This window comes from Syngnathus floridae, chromosome 10 (genome assembly GCF_059516105.1).
Source record: "Syngnathus floridae isolate MCC-2025c chromosome 10, RoL_Sflo_1.0, whole genome shotgun sequence".
NCBI classification, from domain to species: Eukaryota; Metazoa; Chordata; class Actinopteri; order Syngnathiformes; family Syngnathidae; genus Syngnathus; species Syngnathus floridae.
Window position 1 is genome coordinate 2,061,368 of NC_142422.1, and position 21,133 is coordinate 2,082,500.

The 21,133-nt window shown below is 43.5% G+C and overlaps 1 long non-coding RNA gene across 25 annotated transcripts in view; it reads left to right on the forward strand.

The window, feature by feature from the left end:
- The window catches only part of LOC148391689 (uncharacterized), a 48,616-nt gene that overhangs the window by 19,988 nt on the left and 7,495 nt on the right, over window positions 1-21,133 (forward strand). For 21 of the 25 annotated variants that reach the window (XR_015860787.1, XR_015860778.1, XR_015860773.1 and 18 more), the window contains exons 6-7: window positions 10,412-10,592; window positions 13,213-13,290. This is a non-coding gene — a long non-coding RNA (uncharacterized LOC148391689). Of the gene's footprint in view, window positions 1-10,411; window positions 10,593-13,212; window positions 13,291-18,555; window positions 18,769-21,133 lie in introns of all 25 variants that reach the window. The other 4 variants (XR_015860786.1, XR_015860782.1, XR_015860792.1 and 1 more) reach the window with 3 other exon arrangements.

The following is a 21,133-nucleotide window of genomic DNA, read 5'->3' on the forward strand; positions in this document are numbered from 1 at the left end:
AGTCACGATGACGGAAAAATGCAAATGAGGGCGAGTAATATGTTTTTTTTAACGCTCAGGTTATATACCTTGCAAATAAAAGCTTTTCTTTTCCCGGCCATATGTTACTTTTTTTTTGTTGGGCAGGGGAGGGGCGGGGTCGGGGGATGCGACGGCTTCTTGTCACTTATGTTTCTGATTAGCGGCGTGATTTATGCCAGCATCGCTCAAAATTTGCCACAGCAAACGCGAAAATGAATTGTGACTGGGCCAGATGCGAGCAATAAAAGCAGATTCCCGTCGTAATCTGGGGTACTTATCTTATAGGGAGCTAATATAACGCACCCTCCGATGTGGCAAAGTCGCGGCTTTTTTTATGGAAAAAATACTCCACCGTAAACGATGGGGAATAAATTGTGTGTTTTACGCGAGGGCGGGTGCGAGAGAAGTCGCTTGATGAATTTGGAACCATTTGGGAAGACGATTTATCAACAGGACAAACTTGGTGAAGATCATCCGGATTAGTAATTACATCGCAGGTGGTTTTATCCTCCTGCAATTCACCTTGCAACCCAAAAAAAAAATACACCTTGCAACCCCCAACACCCAAAAAAAATTCTCCTTGCAACCCCCACCACCCCAAAAAAAATTCTCCTTGAAACCCCCGCCACCAAAAAAATGAAAAAATCATGTTTTCATGACCGCTATTAGTCAACTTTGAGAAAACAAGCTCCCAGTCTTGAAATGTCATAAATGAAAATATTACAAATGTCATAAATTATTGGTCTCGATAAAATGGGTAAACAGATTCGAAATGTTATGATGGGTCGTTTACTAGGTCAACAAAATTTATTAGCGGGCGAAGCAAGCCAAGTTTTAAAATATGACAAATGATTGTTTCACATCAAGCTGTTAAAGATGATTAAATATTTAGTTACATCATCTGAGTTCCCTCCCCAGTTTGGTAGTAGAGGCGTGTCAAGGAAAAAGTAGATTTCCCTTTTAATCTGATTTTATACCAAAGTTGGTGCTTTTTTTTTTTAGTTGGAAAAAAAACAACAGGGAATAAACGTAGTCCTTTTCGAGCGCGCTTGATGAATTGGGAACAATTTGGTAGGCCGACTTATCTACAAGACAAACCTGGTGGAGATCACGGGGATTAATTGCTTCAGAGGTGCGCGACGCAGCTTCCCCTCCCGTCGCCGCATCCCGCCGCCTAAACAATGATTAATCACCCTTTAAGCATCCTCGCGAGGCTGCGGGCCCCGACGCTTGCCAAACCCGGGCCGAGGCCTTATCCGCCCCGATCTGATGGCGCCGGTCGGGCAGGTGGGCTGCCAGGTAGCAAATGGAGCAACCTGTCCTCGTCGGTTATCAGATTAGGGGAAAGTGTCAGGGAGCAGACGCACAGGAGCAGCGCTGTTGTTTCTCGCTGATCCCCGACCGCCCCCGACAACATTCGTCCCTCGTCGGGCCACCCCTCCCCCTCCTCCCCACCCGGCTCAGCTGCCGCTTACTGCAAACCCATCATCCCTTTCCAGCCACATGGTCGCCTGCCAGCGTCGGACCGGATCACACGATACCAATTTGTGCACGGCCAACTTTTTACTCAAAAATAGACCATCAGATATGCTAAATCATTTATGTGACTTCAAAACACGCAATCAGCCCCACCATTAGTTTTATAAAGTTACATAAGCTACAATTACAAGGGCGCGAAATGAAAAAGTATGTCTTTTTAAAGTCACTGTAGCAGATTGAGCGTCAACACTGTGCTTAAATATTGGAAAATAAAAATTGTGTTTAGCTAGTCAGTCGGTTTCTGCACGTAAAATAAATATTGCTCCTAAATAAATAAACAGTTAAAAAGTTTACGGCAACAGCAGCAGTTTCAACATTAATTTCTCTGATTTTTTTTCATACCACTAGAGGGAGCACACATACCAGAGAAATAAAGCAATTTCTTATTTCTCATAGTACAGTAGTTGTCAGGAAAGGGGTTAGGTGTCGCAACACCCCCCCATGTTTTTTTTTTTTTTTTTCCCCAACACCAACACTCTAGAGATGCTTTTTTCCGACCGTGTCAAATGTTATTTTTAGGCTGCAAAAAAATGCACAGCGGCCGCAAATGGCACCCGGGCCGTACTTTGGACACCATTATGTTAGACGTGTGAAGGTTAAATGAACAATTGGATCGGATGGTGTTTAAAGTGAAAAGATTTTTCCCGAATGCATTTATTTCATTTAATTTTTTTATTTTATCTGTGATGGACGACGGAATGGTGAACTCAAGGTCCGCATAGCTTTCACAGCCATTTCACACGTGTGCTTCATTTACTTTGCACGTATTAAAACATTAAAAAAAAAAAAAAAAACAGCAACCGACAAACACGTTTCTCCCTTCAAACCTGCGACGGCGCGGCCCATAAAAGAAGTAAATGAAGGCGTAAATCACGCGGCGTATTGTAAAATGTACTGGTGTCTTCCCGCGAGCCGTAATGAAGCAGTCATTATGATTATTTTATAGGACGCAAGTTTTTAAAAAACTACAAGAATGCATTACTCTGCATAATGAACAGATGTTGCGGGCAACAAGCACATACATTATGCATAAAAAATGATTTCAATTTTGATTGTAGATGCTGATTTATTGAGACAAGTCTTGCTTACCAGCGTAATGGATTTAGGATGTGCTTTTGTTGTGTTATTTCCATAATTAATAACAGGCGGGCGGCGCATTATATATGCTTTGTATTCATAAAGATGAGAGGCTTGGAATTATGGCAGATAAAATGCAACTTTCCAAAACACAACCAAATTAATTATACATAAAACTTGAAGCCTTTCCCAGGCAAAGCAAGAAGAATGAGTCGGCCGCGCCCCACCTTTCACGTCGTCAATCTCACTCATCGCCGATTGTCAATGGGCTGTTCCTAATATTGTGACAGGCCTAATTGCTAACAAATGGAGAAAGTGCTAGCGGTGAAACGCGGGCTGCTCCAGGTGCACCATTAACATTGTGGCGTGGAGTAACGTTGACGTTTTCATGACATTGTAGTGTGATGTCACGCCGCAAAATGTTTGCAATTTCTATATCATATGCTAACTTTCATTGGCCATCTGTTAGCATTAGCATTTAGCATTTCCCGACTTGTGTTCGACGAAAGATGGCTCGGTGCTATATTTTGGTGTTTAAATATACACAGTTAAATTATTTTTGTGTTTGAATAACAAACTGAAGCAAGCACACTTGGCCTCTTGTGAGGTCTCTGCTATTAAAGCTTCAAACTCCCTGGTGTCCCGCAAAGCTGCTGTTGCTGTGACTCCTAATGTTGACAAGTATTATTACTATAAATGGCCTTAAAAAAAAAAAAAAATAAACGTTCCTCATAATTTGTTGCACTCCGGCCTGGGCAACGTGACCCGGCGTCTCAGGACTCGCCCTGTAAACCTCGTCCAAGGGCTCGCTTGACTCTTCTTCCGCTGGCAGAATTAATGATTCGAAGACACGTCGTCGGTGAATAATTGATTCCCGCCCCGAGGATGGTTAGAAGCCGAGTAAAAAGACTAATAAATCATTTGTGCCGCTGCCAGTTGTCACTTTGGATTATTTCTGGCGTTGTGATAAACCGCCGCACCTGCCAGCTGCCGCCATCGGTTGTTCTTTCTCCTCAAAGTGACAACTGAAGCCAAAGTTCAACCCGCTGGACTTCAGCCGTGGTCAGCGCTCGTACATTTGAACGCCACCTCCATTTTGGAAATATGATGAATATCGAGGTAGACCTGTGTTGAAATGTCCACGAGATATCAAGATCAAAATTCCACGCAACGTAATCAATAACAAGCTATTCAACTGGCAATCAATTATGTTAACATTATTTAGTGCTGTTTTAGGAAATACGTCAATCAAATCTTCCAGCAGCTTTCCGGCATTTTCAAAACTCTTTTAGTAAGCTTGTTTTTGTTTTTTAACGACAGTCCTAATGTCTTCTTAATGCCGTCAGCGTGTGCTCATTTAAGCACATTGCTGCCATGTTTTGGTGGTGTAACCATGCCAATACATAATATGAAATAATTTTTTAAAAAGTCAAGTTTGATATGCAACAGCAGTATCATTTTGGATCATTTCTCAAAATATTTTGTTTGTAATGTTTTCCACTAATGTCTGCATCCAACAACCCTGCAGCTCTTCTTGGCCTTTGATTTTTGACAATTGAAGATTAAAAAGGAATATTGAAAGGTTAAGAAAATTTAGAAAACATTTTTTTACAAATCTCGATAGACGTGGAATTTTAGAAACTATCCAGGGGGGTGCTACTGAGTCAATTTGGCCCAAAGATAACCCCAAACAAAGCCTTAAATATAAATATATAGGCATAAATGCTTGACAAAATTTTGTTTCAGGTCTTGTGGACAAAGAAATGCATAAGTAAATGGCGTCCCATAAAGTCAGGTTGTGGACATAAATGAAAAACACATTGTGCATGAGTCATTAATTCATTATTCATGAACGTTGATCAAATATTTAAAAACAGCCCCAAGTGGACACATAAAGTATTTTTAAGCCATTTAAAATGAAGAAGTCGTCTGTGAGAGGTGACTAAATATTTAGACTGATAGCTACTGCGCATCAATTAATGATGCTTCATTTTTTTTTTTTATGTGTCTCCACGGAAACCAGCCGCTGATGATTTTGACAGCCCGACAAAAAGACCACATCGTCTCTGTCAATGCGTGTGACACTTATAAGAGGAAGAAAATGACATTGACAGCATTCCTCCAGTCCTAGTCCTAAATTTAAGATTTTATTCCCTGACTAATTTATTTGTCTCCATTGCTTCAAGCAACAATTAATCGATTTCACACGATTGCTCAATTCTTATCGATCATATCCACCTTGATTAAACGTAAACGCGTCCGCAGAAATCAGCTTAGTGACGTCTTATTTGATTTTTTTCTCTCACTGCCGTTTTCTTCAGCTGCTTTTTATTTCCAACTGTGCGGTGACACCATTTTGACGTTTTTGCAGTCTCGAGAGTCTCTTTGCGGCGTGAACAATGTGCACTTGGAAGAAAGTGCCTTTAAAATGTAAATAACGGTCGGGTGTGCCGCTCGGGCAAGAAATCAATTTGCCTGCCGCTTATACAAATGGAAATACCCGCTATATTGCGCCGCGTCGTTCACGCCCCCACTATTTTTTTTCTTTTCAACATAATACAAGCAAACTGAAATGTAGCCATTTCTTGACAGCATGAGCTCGAGAGAAACGCTTTACAAAAGTATGTTTTCATATTTAACTCAGTCACTGCCAGTACAAAGTTATATTTGACGTCCATACTCGTTTTCCTATGGCCTCTTATATGAGCGATTTTCACTTCTAGCGAGTTTGTCGCGGCAAACTGCGAACATAATCTCTGCATCAAAGAAGGCTGGATGGCGTTTTGAAATGACACGTGAATTCATATCGCCCGACATCTCCTAAGCATTTCAGGACGTCCAAACTGCGAGTAGGTGGGGAACCAAAAGGGAGCTGTCATGTCGCATTGAGAGCGAAGAGGTGTGCGGACATAGATAACACTCCCAAGGTGGCTGTGACACAGATAATTGCCTTTTAGAGTCCCCGGGAAGCCATTCATGCTCCCCGGGACGAGCATTAAGGTGTCGCATTCCGGATCTTTCCTCCTTATCGGTTCCTATCACAAGGACCGGACAACACTGCGTTTTGTTCATCACACTTGACAAACGGAGGACTCAATGCGAGTAGACTGAGATTAAAGGAAGTAACGATGATGCTCGGCATATCCGTCAGTATGGTGAGGAAAAAGCAGGGTAAATTTTAGACTCCCTAAAAGCAGGACTAAACGATGGCGCAATTTGGTCACTCTGCGGAATTCTCTGGTGTATTTATTTCATTCATAAATACACGTTTGACAATCCCTCTGGATCATTGTAAAAAAAATTCATTGTCATCTTCAAAACGTTTTAATAGCAACGTTTGGGGGTGTCGCGCACGAACGGTCTCCGATTGCCCACGTCACGCGAGCGTGTATATCAAAAAAATAAACATGATAGAATTCCTAATACGTGCACCGTGTTGTAATGTCATTATTCTGCGCATGCTTCTAATGAAGCGGCGGCGTACAGTACGTCGACATGATCTATGGAATAGATGTAATCCTAAATGAGCCATTTCATAGCTGCATAACGTGTCACATGACAATATGTGGAAATTATTTGGAATGTACGCAGTGATCCATCCAAACTTAATTTCCACTTGTCAAATAACATGTACGACTTCAGCGCAAAGCTATTTCTCACATATATATTGTAGAAAATACAGTAATTTGTTTTTTGTTTTTTTTGCTTTCATGCACCAAGCTGCCTGCCAGGAAAGATTTAATCGGATTCTTTATTTATGGCGGCCGTCATTATTTATGTATTTGATTATTTTGTAAATTATTTATCTATTGAATTATTAATTCCTCTTCATGACTTTCCCCCTTCCATTATTCATGATTTAATTTGAGATTATTGCATCAAGACGCTGCCTTGTTGCAGACGAGGATATTAAATCTACGTCTTTTTTTTTTTTTCGTCGTCTTTGTGTTGTGGAAGCTAAAGAAGCAGAAAAATAAGACATGATGCTGTAATGCCAATACGCACAGAATTACTGTTTAGGACAAAGAGTGAAGGGCCGCTCATAAAAGGACCTTATGATGGATCCACTATTTCGGCTCTGACTTCATCAAGACTTGAGAGAAGCCTTCCACTTCCACCCATTTTTTTTTTTTTTTTGCCATCTGCCTATCAGCGACGGCCTATCAAGAAACAATCAACAGGACCATCTGCGGTCTGCTCTCCATTTCCCGTCGTCCCTCCAAAGCAAATAATGACAAACGGGAAAAGGCAGGGTGACTAAGTCAGCCGTCCAACTGCAGAGCTCCGTCAAACACAGACACAGTGGCAGGGAAGGGAGAGGAAAAAAAAAAAGACTATTTGACTGTCATAATGGCATCTTTAATCTGGATTTACACGGATTAAGTCAAGTGAGTGGATCAGGACGCCGACTGATTAGCGTCAGAATTTAACTCTGTGATCAAGAGGCTTGTACAAGTTCAAAACTTTGTGTTTGGTGTATGCGAGCCAACAGGGACGCAAAGATGAATGCAAATGAAACTTGCGAGTACACTCTCGTGCCGCTTAACGTTGCGTCAAATTTCTCGTGGTAATTTCATTTTGTTAGAATTCATTTCAAAGGGTCAACTTGACCTTGTTTCAAATGCTAATCGCTAAATGCTAAAGCTAGGCTTTCAAAAAGGGGATAGTTAGGGTTTCAATCCTGGGTTAAGGTTTTGAATTCAGGTCAGGGTCTCAAATTAGGGTCTCAAACAGATTTGAGGGTTTCCTGAGACGGTCTTAAGAAACTGGACGATACTTGAGCCTTTTTCAAAATGGCCGCCCCTGAGATTGATTTAAAACACTGCTTAATTCCTACTAAACTAAACCACGTTTAGATGAGCGGGGCCGCATGTATCTTATTGGAAAGAACATTTTTGACTTGAGTTCTACTTTAAAAAAAGCACGAGAGCGAAACGACACAATAGCCAATTGGCTTCTTTCATTAGCCGCCAGTTGCGTGGCAAGAGAGCACCCGCGATGGTCTGAAGGCTGGACCGGCACGGCAGATAAAACAGTGAGAAAATGTGGCGGAAGACGACGAAGAGGAGGAGGAGGAGGCCGTAATGAAGCCAGCTGGTGGGCGTCCAGACAGGCGGCGGAGGATTGATGGAGGCGGCCAGCCACGAGGGGAGGACGAGCAGGATGTATGGTGGCCAGGCGGCTGTATTGTATCAGGATCCTCCAGGAGTTGCTTCTCCTTCCAGGCAGCGGGCGGGCCTCCGGGCCCTGCCAAGCGCCGCGTCTGCTAATCGGCCAGCAATTACTAAACTAATAGACCCTACGCACGCGCCTCGGCTCACCGCTGCGCCATCCGGGGGAGAGGACACTTTTTTTTTTTTTTTTTCCCAGCCAGCATCGTGGTAGCTCAGTGACAACTAACAGAACCCTGGCCTGAATTTACAGTCATTTAAGCTTCTAAGCATAATTTGAAAGGCTAACCCAAGCTTCAAACCCCAATTTGAAAGCCGATTCCGAGCTTCAAACCCCAATTTGAAAGTGTGAAATTTTGTTTGGAAACGCTTAAGTCATTTGAAAGCCAAGACAACCTTGAGATGCTAACTCGTCATTTTAATACCTGTTTTTTGTTAGTCTCGTTTTTACAGTCATGAGAAATATTCCCAAAATTTCGGCTGAATTTCGAGCCCCTAAATTTTGCTGCACATGCGACAATTTCTACGCATGAACAAAATCCCGACACTGCAGATGTCTGCGGCAGCCATTCGAGTCTAAAGATGCCGAATAAGCTTAATTGAGCAAACAAATGACATTTGTCAGCAGGGCAAAGAATCAATGAGATGATTTCCCGCAGTTTATCAGATGCTCTTCGGGACATTATCTACTCAATTGCACCTTCTTTCTCATAAGGACAATCACATCTCATTAACAACTCTCTTCGTTTTCGTCAAGCCCGCGATGCCATCATGAAGGCTCATTCAAGAAGAGAAAATAAGGATTTTGTCAGACGATCGGGCTGTTCGCGTGTACAAGTAATTAAGCAGCCTGTTAAATTTAGTCTAATTAATGACTGTACAAATGCAAGAAGACAATAATGAAGGTAACACCTACTGTAATGATGAATATTCAAATCGCAAAGATTAAATCTGTGTATTTAGGTCTGACAGAAGTCATGTTCTATAATCTATTTTAAAACATACAAGCACAATGCGGAATTTGTGAAATAAGGATGTCTAAGATACTATTTGGTAAAAAAAAAAAAAAACAGGTTGTAAGAATCTTGATAATTTAGTCAGGCACCTTTGTAGCCAGCTAAAGGTCCTCACAGGGCACCATTGAGTGCTTCAACATGAGACTAATGGGGGACCGTTCTGAGACATTACTCAGCTTTCTGTTTGTCTCCAGTCCAGGTATGTTAGCGCTTCACAGGAAGTATGATTTGTTAAAAAACTGCAAAAGCTTCTCAGCTGTGTTTCCAAATAAGTTTTAGTGGCTTTTGCCCATCAACACGAGCAGTCAGGCATCAAACTATTGGATCACTTTAAATGATTTTTTTTTCTTCTTTTGCTCACATCATAGTTCATTATATGCTCAATTGGAAAACAAATTATTTTTTTGGGTTGTGTCTTTCCATTTTCACAATGAGCTATAATCTAAACGATATTTAAACATGACAAAATGAGGTCCGAGACTGCGTCAATTGTGTTGGTGTGTGTTATCAGGACAGAACACAAAGTGAAATGTCAGGCTTGCAAATAAAAAAAAAAAAAAATGTATGGATGATTTCCAACCTATGTGTTTGAACGCATCTTCCTTTGGTTGGATGCTTGTAAAGATGCTTTCAATATCTCCAGTAGAAAAACCAAAAGTGACACACACTTTTTGTACTGTCATGACAGATGACGCAGTAGTAGAAGAAGAATCTTTGTCTCTTGCTAACGTGAAAGCTGTGACGCTCTCGCTTTGGAGTGCGAACATCTCTATTTGCGCTCCCGGGGGAGCCCCACTTGTCGGCGAGCGCAGCCCCCCCCCCATCCAAAGGAAATCACCTCGTTTGTTTTGTGTCAATCCACTCAAATCCGCCAGTGTTGTTGTGCTGCGAGTTCCCCGAGGGGAAATGACAAGCTTTAAACCAGGAGAGATGTGTACAAAAGTATTGGGACACCTTGTGAATGAAATAACACCCCACATGCTTCGGAATGATTAAAAGCCGTGTCCCAATACTTTTGTCGGCATAATAAATGAAATCACATTTTTTTGGGGGCAGCTGTTCCATCCTTGCCTGCTGCAAATTATGTCCCCACATGACTAAACTGCATTTGTTTTTAATTATAATTCCAATCAATGATATCATTATGCAAGTGCAAAATCAAAATCAGATGACAGCAAATCTGAAATGGGATACCCCCCCTCTTCCTCCCCCCCACCCCCCCCCCCCCCATCCCTCCCCTCAGAGTTGGCTGAAAAACAAAGTGAATCAAACTTTACCCAACACTGTTGCAATCAGTCTGGAATCAAAGTAGATGATCCTGTTGATAAATAGAACTCTCCGTTTTTTTGTGGGTCTATCCTTGGTACGATAAGCCTACAAAAACTTATATACTCGTCATGGACTGATTTGTATTTAATTTTTATTTTTTAATATTTTGTTATTTTTTTAACATTTTATTTATTTTCAATATTTATTTATGTGAGCTTACCCAGCCAACAAGACCCGTGCACTTGGCCAACATGTCTTCAAAAATGTCCACTTCAAAGTGTGCTGACTTGCCATGCCTTCCTTCTCGGTCCCTAATAGGAAGACATTGTGGAGCCCGAAAGCAGGTGCATCGACGCCCACTTTCCCCTCCCATCATCTCGCAGATGTTTCCCTTGAAAGGCGAACGGCGCGCCTCCTTCCACCTCGACCCATCCAAGTGCTCTCTTTTCTTCCCTTTGACGAACCTGGCGAGGTGAAACGACAGGAGAGCGGCGAGCAGGTAGAACGCCTCCTAAACATCTCTGATGGGTGTTTGTAGAGCGGCGGTGGCGGCGGCGGCGATAACCACTCCATGAGCGAAGTGCTGGTGATGTAAAGAAGAAGGCGAATGATTGAATAAGGCTAATTAAAGCAGTTATTTGTCAAGCGGAGCACCTGTGCCAGGGAGGGATTTTTATTTTTTTGCGCCCCGCTATTGCGTTTAACTCCTCGTGGATGCCAATCAGCGATTAATGAGGCGACGCCGAGCCCGTGGCGCCGACAAACCGTTTACGCTGTCTCGCTCGCCTGCTTCCTCCGGACCTTCGCGTGCGGCATTAAGGCTCATTGTGTGGAAGCCACTCCTCCTTTGAATCCAAATCTTGCCAAACTTTTCCAAGTCTTCAACATCAACAAAAATTGCCCCCCAAAAATTTCATCACTGAAAAAAAAAACCACACCTGCTCAGCTCAAAATGTGGGTCACATCCCAAAGAGGGTGTCCATAGTGACGTATCCGTCAAACAAAAATAATCTTGACAGCAGCTATATGTTCTCCCATATATCAAAACACAATTAAGTCAACCCGCAATTAGCATGTGGAGGAAAGAGCCCGTAATTACCGCAGACGGGAACGTCATGCAATGGGAAATAATGCTCGCTTGCCCATAATAACTCGCTTGTTTTCATCTGATGAGCGATAAACTTATAAATAGAAAAGTGTAACATTGACTTGTTGACTTTGGTACAAAACGAAGAAATTGTTGATTTCATGGAAATTTCACCTAACACCGGTCGGCACCCCAAAAATGAATTTTGTTTGTTTTTCTTTGTACAAGCTACATTTTAGCGTTGCGGCTAAGTGCTCTAGTTTTCCTTCTACAATGTTGCACTCTGTGAAATTGATTCATTGAGCATTTAAAAACTATGCTACTTTAGGTCTTAGATGAGAAGACCGGATATTTAAATGTAATTAGTTTGCATTACTGATCAGCTATAAAAATATTTTATTTGTTTACTTTGTTCGAATTACTGGCGCACTTCACTTAAAGGCGTATAAAAAGGATCATGTTGGAATGCTTTTATTCAAATTAAAACCAGACAATTTTGATAAAAAAAATTTCCCCACTTGCAGATATATACGATCTACTCGGTATCGACAGATGCTTAAAAAGAAGTAAATTGGAAATAATAGTAAATTAAAGACAATTTGGTCTGCATTTTGATATATTTTACATCTTGTAAATCAAAACCAATTTTCCAATTAGAATTTTTTGTACCCTTGAGCTTTTTTTTTATTTTTTATTTAGTTTTTTTTTAAATAATGACATTCCCTTACACCGTTTTGGCTAAGAAATGACACTTTTTTTTTTCTTTTTTCAATTATGTCAATTTACCGCCATGTTTTTTTTTTCCCCTCGTTCAACTAAGGCCATATTTCCTGTATTTACTTACCCGCCTGCCACCGCAATAAAACATCAGGAAGGACGCCGAAATGTTTTTTTTTTTTTTTTTAATTTAAGCCTTAAGCTTTTGTTTGAGGAAGAATACCTTCTGTTGGCGGGATTTGCCGGCATTTCCTTCTCAATCCATCTGTTTTTTAAGGTGATGGCGGGAGGCGGGGGGGGGACAAACAAGAGAGGAGAAGAAGAAGAGGTAGAGGAAGAAGAGGAAGAGCATGTTTGTGCGCGGCGTCATTGTGCTTGATGCAATGTAGGTCAGCATTCTGCGCGGCGCCAGATAAGACACCAGGAACAAGTGTTGAGCGCACTTACAAGCACATATCTGTCAACAGAGAACGTGACAGATCTACAAGAGCTCCTCTCTCTCTCTCTCTCTCTCTCACTCTTTTTCACATCCATCCTTTTTTTTGTTGTTTTTGGCCCGCCAAGTGTTTCCGTTCCTGTCATTAGCATTTGAGCAAAAAAAAAATAAAAAAAAGGGGGCCAGATTTGGGCCTATCTGCCGCTGCGTCGGGCCTGGCCCGGCTTGTTATCTGCGCACTACAGAGGTGCAGCTGTTGAGCAAAATGGATTTGCTGATTTTTTTTTTTTTTTTTTAAAGGGAGATGAGGGAGGGGGGGTACAAAAAGGGTGAGGGGGGGAATCAGGTATTCACGGCAACCTAAAAAGACAGTCTTGTGCGCGAGCGTTTCCAAATGTTGGTGTTAAAAAGCAAATTTTTTTTTTTTTTAACAGTTTAACCATTCCCAGGTGTCTTTAAAAACACTCTCCAATATTCAAAATGTATAAAGCATGAAGAATTCTTGAAATCATTTTGTTTTGGGCGGAGGGACAGTGTGTTCCTTGCAAATTGTTTCTGTTACCGTGACGACCAGGCGTCTCGAGGTTGTCAACTATTGCCAGCAATTTTTTTTTTTCCCGACCCAGTTGGTATTTGTCAAAAGAGTGACTCACAGTAAATCAAACTAGTTTGTGTTTTGGGAGATTCCAGAGAGTTTGAGACTCCCTTTAGTTTTTTTTTTTAAAGGAACAATATCTAAATTATAATTTTTCAAAAATTCCCTGGTTCAAACTCCAAAGTTCCCAAACGGTGAATCATTGTATCAAAGTATATAAAAGCCATACAAAGTGACTTTTCCATATTGTACCCTCTTTAAAAACCCCTTCATCCATTTTCCAGGTTCCCAAGGGTTTCTCATGGACCGACCTGACCGTCCGACGAGACTGCTGCCGCTGCTGGTGTTTGACGCAACTACTGGCAAGTGCATCTCTTTTGTTTAACACACACATATACACACACACGTGGAGGAATCCTGGCGCAGCTCGATGACCCCCATGGGAGACGTTGGCGGGCCCCAAGCCATCAGAGAGGTTGGTTGGCTTTGCTCAAGTGTGTTTGTGTGTGTACTTGCCAGCATACGCACAAATGGGGACCTCACACACACACATACCATATGTAAGCGAACAGGAAGCGTGCCGTCGTTTTAATTGTATCAGTCGTTCATCAATTTGATCACATGATCATCACACTTCTTAGTGTTACAAAGTATTTCAGTCATGCTACTAAGTTCAGCTAGCTAACGTTGACTTGTTCACAACGGTAATGCTAGCTTGCTAGTGATGATAATCTCTTGAAAGGTGGCTTTCAAAATTCTATGCCGTTACGAACGGCCATATTTGAAAATCGCTCTCGTGCCTGTGAGTGAGGGAAATGTACAAAGTTAGCCGAAAAACTACAAGCCCCCACTTCAAACCACTATTTAGCGTCTCAGTATGGTTTCCATAGTAGTTTAGTGTCACCTGTGTTTAGCAACTTCTGCTCATACTTTTCGAATGCTGTGTTTCCCCTTTTCTTCTTCCTCCTCCTCCTCCAGCATACCTTTTTGATCTTTCTCCGCCTTGAAAGGTCATAGCGCTTAATGGTGGCTCCACAATCAAGTGTACCGCTTGTTGATTAAGACCGAAGGAAACTTTTTGTAATGTCAACTTATTTATTCTTTGCGAGTGGGCTACATTGTGCACGCTAGCTAGCTTTTAGCGCACCGGCGGAAGGCAATTGACAAAGCGGCGCATTGAAACGTGAGCGTAGAGGTCCGCAGGTGTCTCTTAATCGTATTCGTGTCGTCCTAGCTCGGCTGCGTGGGCGCCGCCGCCGCACAATTAAACGATTGGGAAGACGATCCGAGCGCCCGTAAAAAGTTTACTCGTAATGCCGCCGCGTCGCTCGACCATAATTACTATTAAATTGTTTAACCCCCCCCCAAAAGCAATCGCCAGCTGCTGCCATTGACGATCACTTAGACAAAAAAGGCCGTCGATTGTGCTTTTATTCCCTTTTGTATAAAGATGCTTGAATGTTACAATCAGAATCTTGATTCATAGCGTCTGAGGAAAAAGAAGCAAGACGCAAAATGCTTTCTGTTCAAACGAAAGAACTACTATTATGACATTGTTGGTATCATGATACGGTTGATATCGGGATACAGTTGCCATTATGGTGTTGTGATACTGCTTGGTGTGTTGATACTGTTTCTACGGCAACACTCTTGTTATGGGTTAGTACTGTCGGTACGGTGACGTTTGTGTTATCGTGATTGCTATTGTATCAGTGTTGGTACCTGTGATATGATGTGATACTGTCATGATCTGACAAGTGTCAGCTCATTGCAAAGCAAGGAGCTGCTTCTTATTGTGAAGATGCCCCACAGCCAGTCCCTCAAAGTAGGCGTGATGAGTGGGGGGGGGGGGGGTTCTAAAACACACACACCCTCGCGATCACTCTAGTGCGCTTCGCTGGGAATCAGGAAGAAGGCGGCGCTCTGGTGCGCTATAATGACTTTCCGGAGAAACAATAAGAAATAAATACCTTGGAGCGCCTCTATTAGTCAACACTTAAGCCCCCCCCTTCAGTACCCCCATCTCGGTACCGCCTCCCCTCTTCTCAGCGCTCCTTCCTGACGCTCCTAACGAGCCTCTCGTTGGCGGATCGTCTTCGAGATGGAGTTTGAAGGGAGAGGCCCTCCTCACACACATTTGGAGTGCTCGAGTCGTGCAAACTGGAAAAACAAATTCGAATGAAAGAAAACAAAATAATACCGATATTGAGATGATATTATTGGGTAGTATGGAGTGATACTGATCAAATTTGCGATATGGTCCGGAGTCAGCCATGAGCTAAATGATGAAGAATTCATCCATACGTCCACAAATTCCAGTCGGATGAGGAGGCTGAGGGTCCTGCGGGACCCCGGCGCCTCTCGCCCCTCCCTTACCCAGCCACGATTTATCCTCATATTCCAATGCCGCCGCCCCCCCCCTTCCCGTCCTGCGGGGCTCCTTGCGGGGCTCTCGCAGTAGCAGCTTGCGCACCGTGCTGCCAAAAGAATTTATTAGAGCAAATGGTGCTGTAAGCCCCGTGGAAGGCGCACCTTATGTGGAGATTTAGAAGATATTAGCAGCGTGGCGCAGGCGGGAGCACAGGTGCGCTCGCTAATAGCCATTGTCTTTATTGTGTGTGTGTGTGTGTTTACATGCGGACCCAGTCTTTGAGCAAATATGTGGTTCCTCACAGGCCTGCAGAGAAAGTTGGGTCATATTGGCACGTGAAACAAAGACTGAGTGAATGCTTGATTAAACCTGAGCGTGCCAGTTGGTTAATATCTTACACGGTTGGTTGGTAAGTTGAATTTTTTTTCGTCACTATTTTATTTGGCCAGCATTAATTTGGAGTTGTTGGTTTTGTTGCCATACTCGTAAAAGCACCTTTTAAGTCCACCCAAACGTGTTAGCCTGGGGTCAGCTCGCCGTCCACCTAAACTCGAATCAACTCAGCTCAAGCGGCTAGAGCTGCTTTGGCGCTTAAAAAAACACATTAAGCAGAGAGCACCTTCCCCGCATTATGCGCTGAAATGATTCCATGGGTAACACCTGCACAACAAATTTGCCATTCAAATTTGCAAAGGCTGATCAAACAACGGCGAAACACTGTCATTATTGGAAGGGGGAGGAAGGCTTTTTTTTTTTCCCCCCCCTCCTAGGGATGGGGTGCAGCGAATTAACGATTCAGCTGGAAGCAAACTTCATTTTATAGGTTTCACTCACCTCATTTCCCAAAGTGTATTTAACAAAAACAACAGCGCAAATTGCTTTGGATCCACAAAATCTCACCTGCGTGGGAAAAAGGGGAAAAAAAACAAAAACAACAATCAGCGCTTCGCTTTGATGCTAAAACTTAACTTCCTAGAAAGAAAGAAATGAAGAACGGAATAGAGGAAGAGGAGCACATCTGGCTCGGACGATGACAAATTGGGGCTAACCAATCCCGCCTTTTTGGGTGTAATCCAGTAATAGCTGTAATCCCCGCGCATGAATAAAGATGGCCACTCTCACCTGCAATCTCCTGGGCGGTCAATTGTTTATTGGAGGAGAGAGGGCGCTTTCAATTTCAAGCGGCCTTTAATAAAAGATTCAAATTCTAAAATGAAACTTTCTACAATCAAGGCCTTAAATATACCCAAAATGAGTTCTTCAAAAATAAAGGCCATAATTATGTTTTTCTGAATGACCTTAAAAAGTTCCTTAGTCAAAAAAAAATGTGAATTACCAAAGTAGAAAACCTTTTAAACCTTATTAATTGGTAAATAAATGCATTTTATGGATATGATTTAAATTAATTCTACATGGTTTCCAGTTTCAAATTTTAAAAAAAAAGGTTCCAAAAACCTTTATAAAAGTTCTCAAAGTGACCTCAAAGTCTTAAACTTAATTTTTCCAAAGTTACAGCTTACAAATGATATTTAATAGGGTAAAGAACTTCAATTCATTGCCTTAAAAACGATTTAATTAGCTTTTAATTTCCAAAATGTTCACCAAAAAAATTCCAAAAGCCATCTTGCTGGTGGTCAACATTCCGAAAGCTTCACCTTATCATCCAGCTGGAGCCCCCTCCTCAAATCCCAAAGTGCTCCTCCTCTCTTAATGCCATTACGGCAAGGCGTGATAACGGGACGGCGACCCCGGAGGTGCGTTTGAGCGCAATCGTGCTTTGCGGCGTTGCTCCCAAAGCCGCGGCTTTGTGGCCATTAGTCACACGTTTTAGCGAGAAGGTGGCGGCAAAGTGCGTTGACGGGGGGGGGGATTACGCTCCCCTCCACCATTCGCCGCGTGATTCCCGTTCAAAGAAGGACGCCGAGGAACTATTGTACTTGACGACGTTAAGGCGCTTAATCCGCTATTAATATTTTAATGATCGGAAATAGGCTGCGAAGTTTGACGCCGTTTCCCCGCCACTCTGCGTTTTTTTGTTTACACACCGACGGATGAACGGCCAACGCGGCGGGTCCAGATTACTCTCGGCTGCGATTACACCGGCGGGGATTTGAATAATCTCACTGGAGCGTGGGGAAAGATATTTTATTTTGTAATCGTAGATTAGGTTTAATTGGGACACTGGTAATCGTGGATTAAAGCAGAGTTCGGGCCCCGATGAGTCACATTGAAGGAGGCCCAAAAGGGAACATTAACAAAAAAGTTCGTAATAGTAATCAATATATCATAAATCAGAAAAAAATGTTTTAACATTCAGTAGTTTTGATGAATGGCCATATTTTTATTTTATTTTTTAACAGCAGCATTTGAGATAAAAAAAACATACATCATAATATTCATACAGGTTTATAGTATTATAATTTTAAAAAAAGACCTGTACATTCTATTTTTCTGATCAGTTTTTAATTTTTGAAAGACTTTAGGTTTCTGGCATTAAAATGTATCCCCCCCCCCCCCCCCCCCCCCCCGAGATAAATCGACTGCATACCATTTGTTAGTTGTCTTGTGATGAAGATCCAAGCAACAATGGCAAACTTGTGTAGGAAGTTGAGTTGCGGCGCCGCGTGCCAACGGGAGCGACTTAACTTCTCCTTGGAACCTCCTCCTCATCGTCGTTGCCGTGGGGAGAGGGGAGGTTCTGCCGCGGCCTGATAAGTCATCTACATGAATGGCTGCCTCTTCTCACAGGTATGTAAATAAAAACAACAAGCCCCCCTTTTCATCCCCGCCGCCACAAAAGAGCGCGGCGAGATTAAACGGCGACGTCAATAGCCGCCTCCCTCCCTCCCTTCCTTCCGAGCGCCGCGCGCTGCCAAAAGACTAATATTAGTATCTCCGGGAAATAATCTCTCTTTTTATTGCGCAAGTTTCCCACAGAACGCCATTCACGTTTTATCAGAGGATTTAAGAAATGCGGATGAAATGCTATATAAGCTGGATCCCCTCGGGAAAGGTTCTCATTCGCCTCCTTTCCAGAGGCGAGCGAACGAGCGGCACCTTGGCGTCGAGCAAAGAGAGGAGGAGGAGGAAGAAAAAAACGGAGAGGAGGAGGAGGAATTAATTTTTACCCTCTGGGGGGGAAAAATAGAGAGGATGCGAAGAGTCGGGCGGGAGTCTCGCTGTGATTGGCGTTCAGTCGAGGAGCGAGCGGTAAGGGAAGCCACGCTTGTTACTAATGATTTGTTTGGCCTAACAGATGTTTAGCAGCGCTCGGATGGCTGGAAGAGGAAAAAGTCACCAAAAAAAGCGGCGAGCAAACAGGAAGTGGAAGTAGAAGGGGAGCGGGAAAGAACCGAGGAGGAGGAAATGAAAGTGATGAGATGAAAGTCAACAAGGGAAGGAAGCGGAAGAACTAGAGGACAGAAGCAGGAAGTAGAAGAACTCGGAAGGAAGTAGAAGGGGAAAGCAGGTACAAAGTGTGAAGGGCAATTTAAAGAATAGATTTGTCAGACTTAAAAGTTACAAAATCACTTACTGAAAGTGAAATAAGTACCTGGAGAAAAGTCACGCATGGGGAGAACAGTAGCCGATATCCGAACTCCCAACTGTGCGGCTAACCCGCTAACAGTGGCCTCAAAAAATTCAATTGTTACTCAAGTGCCTCAGTCGTAATCTTCTCGCGGCCTTTGCTGACCTTGGCTCCGATTCCCAAATTGCGATCCATCCAAAGCCGTGAGCTTTTTCCCAACTTTATGCCGACTGTGAAGTTTTCCGCCTGAGCCGGTCGTGGATCCGCTCCCGCGTTTGATCTCAAAACCTCGTGGCTACTTGGACGCTCCTCACCGGCAAATCTGCGTTCCCAATTCTCAGAGCTTAGTCGCGATGGCTGCACTTCGCCACGTCGCTCCTTTTATTCTCGCGTCGACGTTCTCACGCCTTTACGTTGACCGCTCGCCACTTTGTCTTGCGGAGATTACGGCGGCGGTGTCGGGAGCCAAGTGGCTGAGCGTCGCCCGGGCCACTCGAGCCTGAAAGCCTCAGCGAGGCGGCGGCGCGGCTCCGGCCCCGCATCCGCCATTTCGCGTCCCGGTGACTTACGGAGTTGTGGAAGACGGTCCGCCGCTGCCAAGCTTGACTTGGAGTGCACTTTTCCGATAAACAAAAGCACATCCAGGCTTGAGCTTCTCATTTCACACTATGTGCTTTGGCTTCAGGCGACGCTTTGCCGGAGCCTCTGGCCTCGAGTCCAAAAGATGGCTCCAGTTGGCTTTCCTTAAACAAAAAAAAAAAAAAAGTCCGAGATGCCACATGTGGAGGATTAGTCGCTATCCTTCATCCTCAAAGCTCTCCGCTCGCCCTCCGCCTACCCCAACCTTCACTTTTTCCCCCGGGAAAACCCGCAACACGGTCACCTGACTTCCACCTGAAATCGGATTTCCACCTCGCATATCGAAATAAATGATCCTCTCGTTGGCAAACGTAGACACGGTACGTGAGCGCTTAGTCTACATATGGCGCTTCAATGGCAAAGTGCGTCTCGGCGCCAGATGGACAGAAAGTAGGAGAGGACGACAAACGTGCGCTGGTGCTATTAGAAAAGTGGTGGCGGGGATCTGACGGCGAGTGGCACCCGTCAAGGCCCGAGCGCCCGCACCAGAGCACCGATTAGCATTAGCTGGATAACCCCGTGGCGCACCCGCCCGCCCGTCTCTAAGCGCGCCGCCACCCGCCGAGCCTTTGCCTGTCTCGGCGAACAGATGTGCCGCCCACTCGCAACAGTTGCACGCTCCCCGCGGTGGCCTTGTGGGAGACGGCGGCCCTGAAGACGATGGCTCGCCATGTTGTTGGCGGCGGTGGTGCGCATTTCCGGGATCAATATTTACCCAAAATGCTGCACCTGCTGCATGTTTGTTAGAAGTTGGCCCAAGGACACCTGCTGGAGTTTTCATGAACAAACAACAACTGCTTCTTATTATCGCTCGACTGTGCAAACGTGACCATATCATTTTTAAATAGAGTTCTACCACTTCAAAACTGAAGCCTAGTTTGAACGCATGATCCACGTCTTCTTCTTGTGTTAATTTAAGTAGCTGATAATCAACACGTTAACGGGCTAGCACTAATAACGCTTAATGAAGAACTGCTTACGGAACAAAACACAGCCCACTTGGTTTATTCTCAGCTAATGCAATAGTTCATTTTAATTGCTTTTTAATGCGCCGCCTCGACGAGAACGTCGTGCAACTTTCATTGATTTATTATTTTCAATCCATAATATAGTAGTCTCGATCAAATAAGATCAAACTTTATCCGTCTCACACGCGGAGACGGGCCTCTTTTTGAAGCAGTCCGAGAAGCAGAATCTTAAAAAAAGAACGATCTGAGCTATTATTTGTTAATACAAAAAGGAAAACCAACATTTAAATATGGATACGTGAAGTAAAGCCAGAATAAACATGGGAGTGAGTGACATCCCGTAATAATGTTGCTGGATGTTTTCAGCAGGCTCCATTGGAACTCACAGCTTGCCTCCAGCTCAAAAATCAACATCTCACAGAAGGACTTTGCCCCCAAATTCACGTGTCAACACACTGAGTCAACAGCAGCTGATCTGGGAGCAGCTCGGCCGCCGTCTGGACCAAAAAAAAAAACAAAAAACGCACCGAATGCAAAAAAAAAAAAGTAGAATTGCCGTTTTGCATTTGCCCGTCCGTCACCGTGAGGAGTTTGAGATGTCTCCTCTTACTAAACTGCTTTTGTCAGACAATCAGGAGCCAAGATGGCCACTTGATCCACAAACATTACATACTGTATGTTTGTTCATGTATATATCG